At 35.3% G+C, this 12,258-nt stretch overlaps 1 long non-coding RNA gene across 2 annotated transcripts in view; it reads right to left on the bottom strand.

The window, feature by feature from the left end:
* LOC140625116 (uncharacterized) overlaps window positions 1-12,258 on the bottom strand; it is a 97,392-nt gene that overhangs the window by 80,107 nt on the left and 5,027 nt on the right. Inside the window, exon 1 of one of the 2 annotated variants that reach the window (XR_012024499.1) lies at window positions 857-1,043. The exons of the other annotated variant lie outside the window; for it this stretch is intronic. This is a non-coding gene — a long non-coding RNA (uncharacterized lncRNA). Of the gene's footprint in view, window positions 1-856; window positions 1,044-12,258 lie in introns of those variants that run through there. 2 annotated transcript variants of the gene reach the window in all.

Genomic DNA, 12,258 nt, shown 5'->3' with positions numbered 1-12,258 from the left:
TGTGTATAGAAACCACTGGAGGATCTTGTTAAAATGCAGACTCTGATTCAGTAGACTTGAGGTAGGGCCCAAGATTCTGCATTTCTAATAAGCATCCAGTACCACACTTTGAGTAGTAAGATTCTAGACGAGTGTTTTCCAAAATTGCTGCACACTAGAATTACCTGGGAACTTTAAAAACTGATGCTTGGGGGGCAGCTCAGGTGGCTCAGTGGTTTAGCACAGCCTTCAGCCCGGGGTGTGATCCTGGAGACCTGGGGTCGATTATGTTGGGCTCCCTGCATGGAGCCTGCTTCTGCCTGTGTCTGTGCCTCAATCTCTCTGTCTCTCATGAATAAATAAATAAAATCTTAAAAAAAAAAAAACAAACCTGATGCTTGGGTCCTAGTCCAACATGAGAATTTTTAGTTTCTCAGGTGCTCCCAAATATCAGGTTTAGACCATGAATACAGGAAGAATGAGTCTGTCATATCTGTCATCTCTTCCATTTCCAAACAAAAAATCATCTCTCCAATAGGAGTCTAGCTGCTCCCCTTATATACAAAAGCTTCTGCAGTTGGCTCTTATTTTAAACAGCATTTTCCACGCCAGTTAAGGGATACTGTATGTGTGTCTAATACAGCTATTCAGTAAAACAGTATTAATTACTGTCAACTAATACTTCTATTTCCAAAGACCCAATACAGTAATACTTTTAAGTATTAATCCTAGCAGATATTTCTAAACCCAGATGGACTTTTTCACCCATCAGTTCTCAATAATAAGACCAATAGAAGATCATTCAATAATTGGTACCCTGATAATGGCTCTTAATAAAATTGGTACTTAAAAAAGGATGCCAGGTACTTAAACTTACCTTGGGGGTAGTCAATGAGTTATTCATTGCATATGGGTCCCATCTGGATGTCAAGATAATTACTGGTGAGTTTATATGAGAGTCAGAGTTGATTCCAGCATTGACTTTATATGCAAACATTCTTTTGTTTAAATTCTTTCTTCAGGGGCGCCTGGGTCTTTCAGTCAGTTGGGCATCCAACTCTTGCTCTCAGCTCAGGTCATGCTCTCGGAATCATGAGACTGAGCCCTGTATGGGGGGCGGGGGGGCGGGTCCACACTCAGCGGGGAGTCTGCCTGAGGTTCTCTCTCTCCTTTTGCCTCTGCCCCTCCCCCACTCATACTCACTTGTTCACTCACTCTCTTTAAATAAATAAATAAAATCTTTTTAAAAATTAATTAATTTTAATTCTCTATTCAAAGTATTACTTGTGTGACCTTTGGCAAGTTTATTCATTTCTGGGCTCATTTTGTCCCATCCATAAAAATTAGAATAATTACATACACATAAACATAGATAGATGAGATAAAGAATTTAAGAGAAATGTATATACATTAAATTGTTGCCTGTTCCTAATCTTGTGCTCAAGAAAAAATTAGCATTGTTCCTTGGCATATTATACCTATACAGTTAGCAATTATAGTTGGCTAGTAAGATTTTTTTTTTTCAAAATGTTTGTACTTTCAAAGCTTGATATTATACCTAATTCGAAGGGACACTACAAAGAGCAGTATACAACATATTGCAGAGAGGTGTGAGGGGAGAATATATGCTTTCTGTATTTGAAAAGCTTATCACTTACTGTCGATACAGGATAAATATAAATAAAGTGAGCATATAAAAATACATACTAAAACACACAGCTAGTTTCAGCTGTGCACAGAATCAGACATGACGGTTATACTGTTGCTGAGAGACCAGGCCCTGGGGCCATCTATCTGTAAAAACTGTATAAAAATGATGAGTTTATATAGAATTCTTAAGGCACAGAGGGAGAGCCTTCATGTTATAGAAAAGGGTGAGAGGGCACACAGAACAAAGAAAGCTACTATTTAAGCAGTGTCACTGGCAGCGTTCGGTGGCAATATAATCCCATCAAGAAAACTTTACAGATCAGGATTGAGGGGACCACATTTTAAAATTACTGAATATAAAATTATTTTGATTTTTAAAACTTAAATTTCAAAGGTACTAGGGGATTCTTCTTTCTCTTCTCTGACAATTCTGTAGTGTTACATACAAAAGAGACATAGTTTAAAAGATTTAAAGAGTATCCTATTACCTTGAAGATTAGCCTGATTTGCAGTTGCCTTGCTGTTCTGTGTTCTTTCTGTAGAAACTGGAGACCTTTGAATAGTTTTCACTTCAGAGTACTTTTAAGTCTTTTCCTAAAGTGAAATGTGTTTGTCGTGTGTATTTGGCAGGAAGGACAGGAAAGTCGATAAAGCTTTTATTGTATTTGATACTCTGACGATTTGAATTTCATTCACCTATAATGAGATGGCTAAATTTACAATAAATAATAGCTGTACCATCATCTGATAAACAAGACTCCATGCTTGTGTAACCAGATGACATAAATATATGTGCCAAAAAGTTAGCAGTCTTACTACATGTTAACAATGTTGAATTGATCAAATATCCTTTAAGATTATAAGTAAATGGATGCTGTGATATGAGATAACTTGGCTGGCCAGAAGGTTTTCCAGCACTGCTCAGCACTAGTCTGAGCTCAGCTGTCTTTTATCATTTTTCTTCTTCCTTTTTCAAAATTATCTGTCAAAGGCACTTAAAAACTACAATTATTGCAAATCTAACTCTTTTACTACATTGTTGCTACTCTAAAAAGGTCCAGAATCATTTTTCCAACTTTTTACATGTAGATGTGTCTCCTCTACTGGAAAAGGCATAAGACTTTTCAATTTGGGAGCACCTCTAAAGCCAAGTACTATGAATAGAACAACTGGATAGATTGGCTATCCTGCCTGAGTCCTTATGGCTTTAATATCTGCTTCAATTCTATACTCAAGGTGTGGTGGCTCAATATTTAAGCTCCATGTAATCTCACACCGAGTACACAACAATAAAATGCTGGAAAATCTCTAATACTTGAACCTGTTATTTAGTTGAGGTTTCAGAGCTACAAACTAACATGAAACCTAAAGAAATGCCCCCCAAGGACAGACAGAAAGCAAGAACTTATTGACTTGGGGTAGATGCTACTGGACACATGTAGTAAGATTATGCTAAAATATTTAAAGAATTGCTACAGGCTGAACATAGGCTAGTCAGAGAATATAGAACCCCTGGGGGCTGCAAACACAAGGGGAACTTGCACTCACTTGCAAGCCCAGTCTCTACAGACCTTCCTATGCTTTCAAAGACACTGGTCAGAGTACTAAGAAAGCCTCCCTAGAGATGCAGTACTGGGAAGGGAACAGTCTGCTGGAAAAGCACAAAGCCCCCTTTGGATCCCTCTCTCCTATCTCTCCTAGAATCAAAGGGCTTAAAATATTGAAAGAGGGAGGGAGGGACCTGTTTTCCTTCCTTTAGGGCACTGTTGAAAACCCATTCTAGCTAAGGGATTGGAATAGGAAAAAACTCTCTACGCTTATGGGAGGAGCAGAAACAAATGCAGGTTCCATAACAATAAAGGTCTTCTCCAGCTGGGTGAGAGACATCATGAGATGACCCATGAGATTCCCATGACTCAGGATACAATGCCCATTTAAACTAGATCTTAGTCAGAACAACAGAAAATACTCACCACCACCACCACCACCACCACCACACACACACACACACACACACACACACACACACACACACAACACACATACGCACGCTCTTACCATGATGCAACTAAAGTTGAGTAATAAACAACAGCAGTCTACTTTCGGGAAGGAACAAGATCATAGAGGGAGACCCTCTCTAATGTAAGGTTTAAAACAGAGGGTGGAGCAGCCATCAGAAAAACCTTTTGGCAAACCAGTCCCTACCCTGAGCATAAGGTAATGCTAAGGATTTGAAGTTGGTGTTACACAAAAGGTAACCATACCAATAACAAAATGCAAATGGAGCTCAATTCCTAACTTTAACTGACCCAACCTCCCTCTATACTAAAGGCCTATCAGGAAAAAAAATAAGTTATTACATCATCTTTAAGGTACAAAAATTATTTTATCTCAGTTTTTGCTATCTAAACACAATGTCCATATGCCAAGAAAAATTTAAAAGGCATCCAAAATAAAACAACAATGCACCGTCAAAAACAAAGCAGTAAACATACCCAATCTCAGATATGATATAGATGTTAGAAATAACACACTAGGTATTAAAAATAATTATGATTAATATATAAAAAGCTCTAGTAGAAAAGGTAGACAACATACAAATTCAGATAGTAACTTCAGTGGAGAAACAAAAAACTCAAACGGAAATGCCAGAAGTTAAAATAATATAGAAGGATACTTCAGTGAGCTCAACAACAGACTTGACACAGCAGAAAATAGAACAATTGAAATTTAAGATAAGTCCAAAGAAATTTTAAAAATGAAACACAAAATGAAAAATGGGTATAAAAGAAAAAAAAGAACAGTGCATCTGAGAGTCATGGGACAATAACACAATCCAACATATGTGTAATCAAAATTTCAGGAGAAGAGAGAGAATAGGACTGAAAAAAAATGTAAAGAAATAATGGTTGAGAATTTCCCAAATTAATGACAGACATCAAACTATAGATCCAAGAAGTTCAGAGATCACCGAGGAGGATGAATATAAAAACACAAAAATAAAATAATTAGACATATGTTAAAATTGTTGAAAACCAAAGGGAGAAAGAGAAAATGTTAAACACAGCCAGAGATGGTTTAAAAAAAAAATACATACAGAAAAACAAAGATAAGAATTATAGCAAACGTCTCATCAGAAACAATACAAAAGGGATGCCTGGGTGGCTCAGCAGTTGAGCACCTGCTTTCAGCTCAGGGCGTGATCCTGGAGTCCCAGAATGGAGTCCCACATCAGGCTCCCTGCACAGAGCCTGCTTCTCCCTCTGCCTGTGTCTCTGCCTCTCTCTGTGTGTCTCTCATGAATAAATAAATAAAATCTTAAAAAAAAAGAAACAATACAAAGAAGGAAAAAAATGACTGTTATATTAAAGGTGCTGAAAGAAAAACTGTTAAGCCATAGTTTTACACCCAGTGAAATCCTTGTCAAATAAAGAAGTAAAACTTTCCTCAGATAAATCAATTAAGAGAAAATTCATGGCCAGCAGACCTGCACATACCAAATGTTAAGAAAGTTCTTCAGGCAGAAGGCATATGAAACCAATCAGAAACTTGGATCTACAGAAACAAATGAAAAGCACTAGAAATTGAATAATGAATGAAAATATAAAATTCATTTTTTCATTTTTTAAATTGCCCTAAAGGATAACTGACTGCCTAAAGCACACAACTGTATTTGTGTGGTTATTGTATGTTTATAGCATATGTAAAAGTAAAATGTATTACAGCAATAACACAAGGAAAAGGACAGATTGGAAGTATACTCTTGTAAGATACTTACACTACATGTAAATTGCTATCTATAATATAGATTCTATTTTTAAAATTTTATTTATTCATGAGAGACACTGAGAGAGAAGCAGAGACATAGGTAGATAAACAGGCTCCATACAGGGAGCCTGATGTGGAACTCGATCCCAGGACTCTGGGATCCTGACCTGAGCCCAAGGCAGATGCTCAATCATTGAGCCACCCAGGCATCCCAGTATCTGACAGTTTAAAGATGAATACTGTAAATATTGGAGTAACTATTAAAAATGTTTAGGAAAAAGAAAAAATAATAAGTCAACAGTGGTTAAAAATGGAATCATAAAAGACATTCAGTCCAAAATAAGGCAGAAAAAGAGAAAAAATAAATAGAAAGTAATAAATAGAAAACTAGCAAGATGATAGATTTTAGTCCAACCATTTAAATAAGTTCACTAAATGTAAAAAGTCAAGAACATCAATGTAAAAGACAAATTGTCATACTAGATAAAAGAGTATAACACAACTATACACCATCTACAAGATACCCACTTTAAATATAAAGCCATAGATGGATTAAAAGTTAAAGGACAAAAAAAGATACATCATGCAAATATTAAAGAAAGTTGGAGTATCTATATTAATATCAGACAAAGTAGAAATGAGAGCAAAGAATATTGTCAGAGATGAAGAGATACATGAAATAATAAAGAGGTTAATTCTACAAGATATAATAATTTAAAATGTTTATGCACTCAACAGTTTAAAATACCTAAGGCAAAACTAATACAAATGAAAGAAGAAATAAATGATTTACAGTTACAGTTGGAGATTTCAATACTTCTCTCACTAATTAAAAGAATAAGTAGGCAAAGTATCAATAAAAATACAGAAGACAGGGGATCCCTGGGTGGCGCAGCAGTTTGGCGCCTGCCTTTGGCCCAGGGCGCGATCCTGGTAGACCCGGGATCGAATCCCACATCGGGCTCCCGGTGCATGGAGCCTGCTTCTCCCTCTGCCTGTGTCTCTGCCTCTCTCTCTCTCTCTCTCTCTGACTATCATAAATAAATAAAAATTAAAAAAATATAAAATAAAATCTTTAAAAAAAATACAGAAGACATACCACCCAAATTAACCTCATTTATATTTATACAATACTCACCAAATAACAGTATACACTTGATTTTCAAGAGCACATGGAACATTAATCAAGATAGGCCATACTCTGGGTAACTTAACAAATACAAAAGAATTAAAATTATATAAATGAGATCCTTAGAACTCACATTTAATCAAAGAAATGAAATAAGAGATAAAGATAATACTTTCTGCCTACTCAGAAATGATTTTTTAAAGATATTATTTATTTATTTATTCATGAAAGGAGAGAGAGAAAGGCAGAGACACAGAGGGAGAAGCAGGCTCCTTGCAGGGAGCCTGATGTGGGATTCCATCGCACCCAGGATCACACCCTGAGCCTAAGGCAGATGTTCAATCACTGAATTTTTTCCCTTTTTAATACTAAAATACAATTTTAGAAAAGATTGCTAGCATTGACACACTCACATATAGCTAATGGGAGTGTACACTGGTACAATCATTTAAGAGAGTATCAGACAATTTATGACAAACCTTATAGTTTACAAATTTGACTTAGAAATTCACCTTATAAAAATTAATACTAAACAAATCATTAAAAATCTGCACAAAATATATTTTTTTAAAGATTTTATTTATTTATTCATGAGAGACACAGAGAGAGAGAGGCAGAGACACAGGCAGAGGGAGAAGCAGGCTCCATGCAGGGAGTCCAATGTGGGACTTGATCCCGGGACTCCAGGATCATGCCCTGAGCCGAAGGCAGGTGCTCAACCGCTAAGCCACTCAGGCATCCCTGCACAAAAATATTTAAAAGAAATTCTTGCACTATCACTTACAATATTAAAAATTGGAAATAATTTAATTATGTATTGATATACTAACTCATATAACAAATAAATATCCATTCAGTGAGCACTCTGTACCTGAAGTCCTCTAGATACTGGACAAAGGGAAATAAGGCAATCAAGTTTCCTACTCCCATAGAAATAGTAGGGCAGACAAACAATAAGAAAGTAAATAATAAATATACAATATGATTTCCAGTAGGAATAAGAAAATTTATTAATTTGTCAAGTAAATTTTGTTACATTCATACAAGGCAGGCTATGTAGCCATTAAAATCAAATTGCAGGGATCCCTGGGTGGCGCAGTGGTTTAGCGCCTGCCTTTGGCCCGGGGCGCGATCCTGGAGACCCGGGATCGAGTCCCACGTCGGGCTCCCGGTGCATGGAGCCTGCTTCTCCCTCTGTCTGTGTCTCTGCCTCTCTCTCTCTCTCTCTCTCTCTCTCTGTGTGACTATCATAAATAAATAAAAATTTAAAAAAAAAATCAAATTGCAGGAAAAAAATATTGACATGGAAAAACATTTCCAATATATCGCAATCTGTAATATGCACTATGACATATATATAAACTGAATAGTACAATATCACTATTGTTACAATAGTACAATGTCACAGAAAAAACTGCAGTATCAGAAAAATAATGCAAGAATATACTTTAAAATGTTGATAACTTTTTTCAATTGTGAATTTTTTCCTTTAAATGCTTTGTTTTCCAAGTTTTCTGAACTATAGATAATTACTTTTATAATCAGAAAAAAAAAATGTTCTTAAAAATGAGTGTAGGCCATGAAAGAAAGTAAAAGAATGAAACAATGGAAGGGAATATTTTTGAGCTAGTAGTTCTCTGTTTGTACTTATTTGTTTATATTTTGGGAAATTTCATAAAATGTACAAGTCTAGGAGAAAGTCAATGCAAATGAAGATAGTAAAAAAAAACAATGCAAGAGAGAGTGGTTGTTTAAACAAGGTCAAAAAAAAAAAAAATGGCAGTTATGGGATCCTAGACACAGGAAGTAGGCCAGCCTTGAAGAGGAAGAGGGATACATTTTCCTTTGAAACAGGAAAAATCAGAAGATAAATAAAACTGCAAATACAGTTTGGATGATGCACAAAAGCACAAAGATAGCTTAAAAGGAAGCAGTTGAGAAATTTCATAATATATATGTATAATTTCTTTAATTAAGAGACGATCAATTATGTCTTCTCACAATTAAACCATCAGGGATGAGAATATAAACCTGGCAAAGCAAAATCGATTTGCAAGGTCAAGTGAGATAAATATGCAAGAGAGTCAACTTGGATGAGTAAGGGATTATTCAAGAACTATGAAACACAATTACATTCAGAGAAAACCAGTAATAGTGAGACCAACCAATACGGTCATATGATTTTCTCCAGATTCATTTTTCAGTATGGAAACAGGAACAAAATTGAGATTGAAAACAAAGGGTTCTCTCCATTAACGCTTGTAAAACACTTTAAATTATCATAGGAAAGAAAGTAATGTCGTTAACTGAGTATTTCACATTTTGGAAAAGCACAGAATGGACTGTTTGCTGGGCAGTATTCTTTTATTCATTGTTTAATTCATCGTCTTTAAAAAAAAGAATAAAACAACAACGTTTTCTCGCATTTGTGAATGAGGCTTATTAAAGTGTTAGGATGAGGTGGTCACATATCTCAGACGTTGTTGAATTCACAGGGGTTGACTAACTCTAGGTGGTATCAGTAGAGCCAGTGTTTTGCATTCCGCCATCATATTTTCATCTTTTAAATTCAAAATTTTTCCTAATCTCTGGTTAGAAAAACAAGATAGACAAAATATATTCCCTTCACATCTCAAAAGACCTCTGCTTAAGCGACTTTACCAAATAGCAATGTGCTACTTTGATTCTTCTGGCTTCCACAATGCTATATTCAATCATGATCATGATTAACATCACCTCCCTTTATCAAATCCTGTTATATCTTTCTGTTTGGAATCTTCCACTTGTTCCTTTTATCTTGTAAGTTCAAAATTATTAGCCTGGTATCATCTTTTTTATCCAAAGTAACTTTATCTATCCTTTGTCCACTAAAAAAAAAAAAAAAAAAAAAAGGCTAAAGCTGTGTTTTGCTCACCATTGCACAAAACTTGACATGTGGAAAAAATCTAATTTTTTGTAAACAAAAATGTTCAATGTTTGAGAAGTGTACACAAGTTACTCCTATCTTGTCTGTGTTCATGGCTTATACATGTTTAACTGGTAAGTCTCTGCTTGGGTTCCTTTCTGCCTCTGAAAAAGTGGTAGTTAAAACGAATAGCTAAGAGAAGTACTTCTAGGATGGGAGAGTAAATACCTCTGGAAATCTACTCCTTCATAAAAGCACCTCAGAAAAAATGGGAACATGGGCAAAAATTGTAAATATCAACTTTTTTGTAACTATGTAAAGTAACCAAAGGCTTTCAACAATCTGAGGAATATTCCTTCAAGAAAAATGACTAAGTCTCAAGAACAGTAAACTCTGTGACATTTTAACTTGTGTTATTTCTATTCTTCTCTCCTAGCTGCATGATAGGTCTTTAAACCAGTGAGTAGTCTTAGAGCCTATGAAAACCAGCAGCCTACCAGGCATAGGAGGGAACAAAATGGGTTTGGAGTTGCCATAAAAGCCCCATCCCAGAGAACTGTCTGTATTAGATTTATTTGGCAGCTCCCTGAAAAAGTCCCATTCACAGAGCTTGTCTTTGATTTAATTCAAAACTTCTGCAGTGAGAAATATCCATAATCCCTGGATATTTGTCAAAAATAAAAGTATTATAATAAAATCATATGAAAATATTCTGTCAACAAATAAGTTGGATAAAACAGACAAATTCCTAGAAAGATACAACCTACAAACATTGATTCAGAGAAACAAAAACTTTGAGTACACCTATAACAAGCAAAGACATGGAATAGTATTATATATGCTAATACCACATGATTTTACTCATAATTGGAATCTAAAAAACAAGATTAGCAAACAAAATGAAACAAAACTAATGGGTAGAGAAAAGGATTGGTTACAGGAATTGAGTGGGCAAATTAGGTGAAGGGGGTCAAGAGATACAAAGGTTCAAATATAAAACAAATAAGTCATGGGAATATAATGTGCAGCATGGTGATTATAGGCAATAATACTGCATTACATATTTTAAAGTTGCTAAGAGAGTTAACCTTAAACTTTCTCATCATAAGAAAAAAATTATGCAACCTTGTATGGAGACAGATGGTTATTAGGATTATTGCGATCATGTCACAGTGTATACAAATATCATATTATTGTGTTGTATACCTGGAATTAATATAATATCTAATGTCAATTACACTTCAATTTCAACAAAAGGCTTTGAAAAAGCCCACACTTAAATAATTTCAGTGATAAATTCTACCCAACACAGAAAATTAAAGCCAATTCTTACAAATCTTTAAAAAAGTGTGAGAGGACATTTCCCAACAAAAGAATTTGCTTTATAATGTCAAAACTAGATTAAGATATCAATTAAAGGGATGCCTGGGTGGCTCAGCCGTTGAGCATCTGCCTTCAGCCCAGGGCGTGATCCTGGAGTTCCGGGATCGAGCCCCACATCAGGCTCCCTGCATGGAGCCTGCTTCTCCCTCTGCCTGTGTCTCTGCCTCTCTCTCGCTCTCTCTGAATGAATAAATAAATAAATCTTTAAAAAAAAATATTAGCATATGAATCCAGTAATGTGTAAAAAAAAAAATCACACAACATGGCAAAGTAAGATTTATTCGAGGAATGCAAGGTTGATTTAACATATAAAAATTAGTGGAATGCATGAGATCAATTAATAAAATGAAGAACAAAACCACATGATTATCTCAATAGACAGAGGGGAAAAAAAGTGATAAAGCCCAACTACTTTCCTGAGTAAAGACACTTAACAAACTAAGAATACATGAAACTTCTTGAACCTTTTAAAGGACATCTAAGAAAACCCAGAGCTAATAGTGAAAAACTGAGTACTTTCTCCCTAAAATAAGAAACAGTACAAAGATATCTGCCCTCACAACTTATATGTAACATTGAAAGTTTTATCCAGGACAAACAGACAAGTAAAACAAATAAAGGACTCTCAGACTTGGATAGAAGCAGCAAAGCCACCTTTGTTTTGCAAATCATATGATCCTGTATACAGGATATCATAAAGAATCCACAAAAAAAATTAGAACTAATAAACAAGTTGAACAAAATTGGAGAATATAAGATCAATATTAAAAACTCACGTGGCGGGGCAGCCCCGGTGGCACAGCGGTTTGGCGCCGCCTGTAGCCCGGGGTGTGATCCTGGAGACCCGGGATAGTGTCCCACATCGGGCTCCCTGCATGGAGCCTGCTTCTCCTTCTCCCTCTGCCTGTGTCTCTGCCTCTCTCTCTCTCCGTGTCTCCCATGAATAAATAAATAAAATATTTTAAAAAAATAAAAATAAAAAATAAAAACTCACGTGGAATTCTATACACTAGCAATGAATATAAAAATGAAATTGAGAAAACAATTCCATTGACAATAGCATCGCACACAAAAAAATAACAATACATATAACAAAAGAAATTAAATACATGTACTCTGAAAACTATAAAGTACTACTGAAAGAAATTAAAGAAAATCTACATAAATGGAAAAGCATCTCATTTTCATGCATTGAAAGATAACTATTAGTAAGATAGCAATACTTCCCTAATCAATCTACAGATTCAACATAATCCCTAATCAAATCCCAACTGTCTTTTTTCATAAAAATTGACAAGTTGAGCTTAAATTATATGTAGAAATTCAAGGGACCTGGAACAACCAAAATAATCTTGGAGAAAAACAAAGTTGGAGGTCCCCCATATTTCAGAATTTAATACTAAGCTATGGTGATCATGACTGTCATACTGGCTTAAAGACACAT

Source organism: Canis lupus, chromosome 35, assembly GCF_048164855.1.
Source record: "Canis lupus baileyi chromosome 35, mCanLup2.hap1, whole genome shotgun sequence".
In the NCBI taxonomy this organism is placed as follows: domain Eukaryota; kingdom Metazoa; phylum Chordata; class Mammalia; order Carnivora; family Canidae; genus Canis; species Canis lupus.
This window is presented reverse-complemented; position numbering and strand designations above follow the sequence as displayed.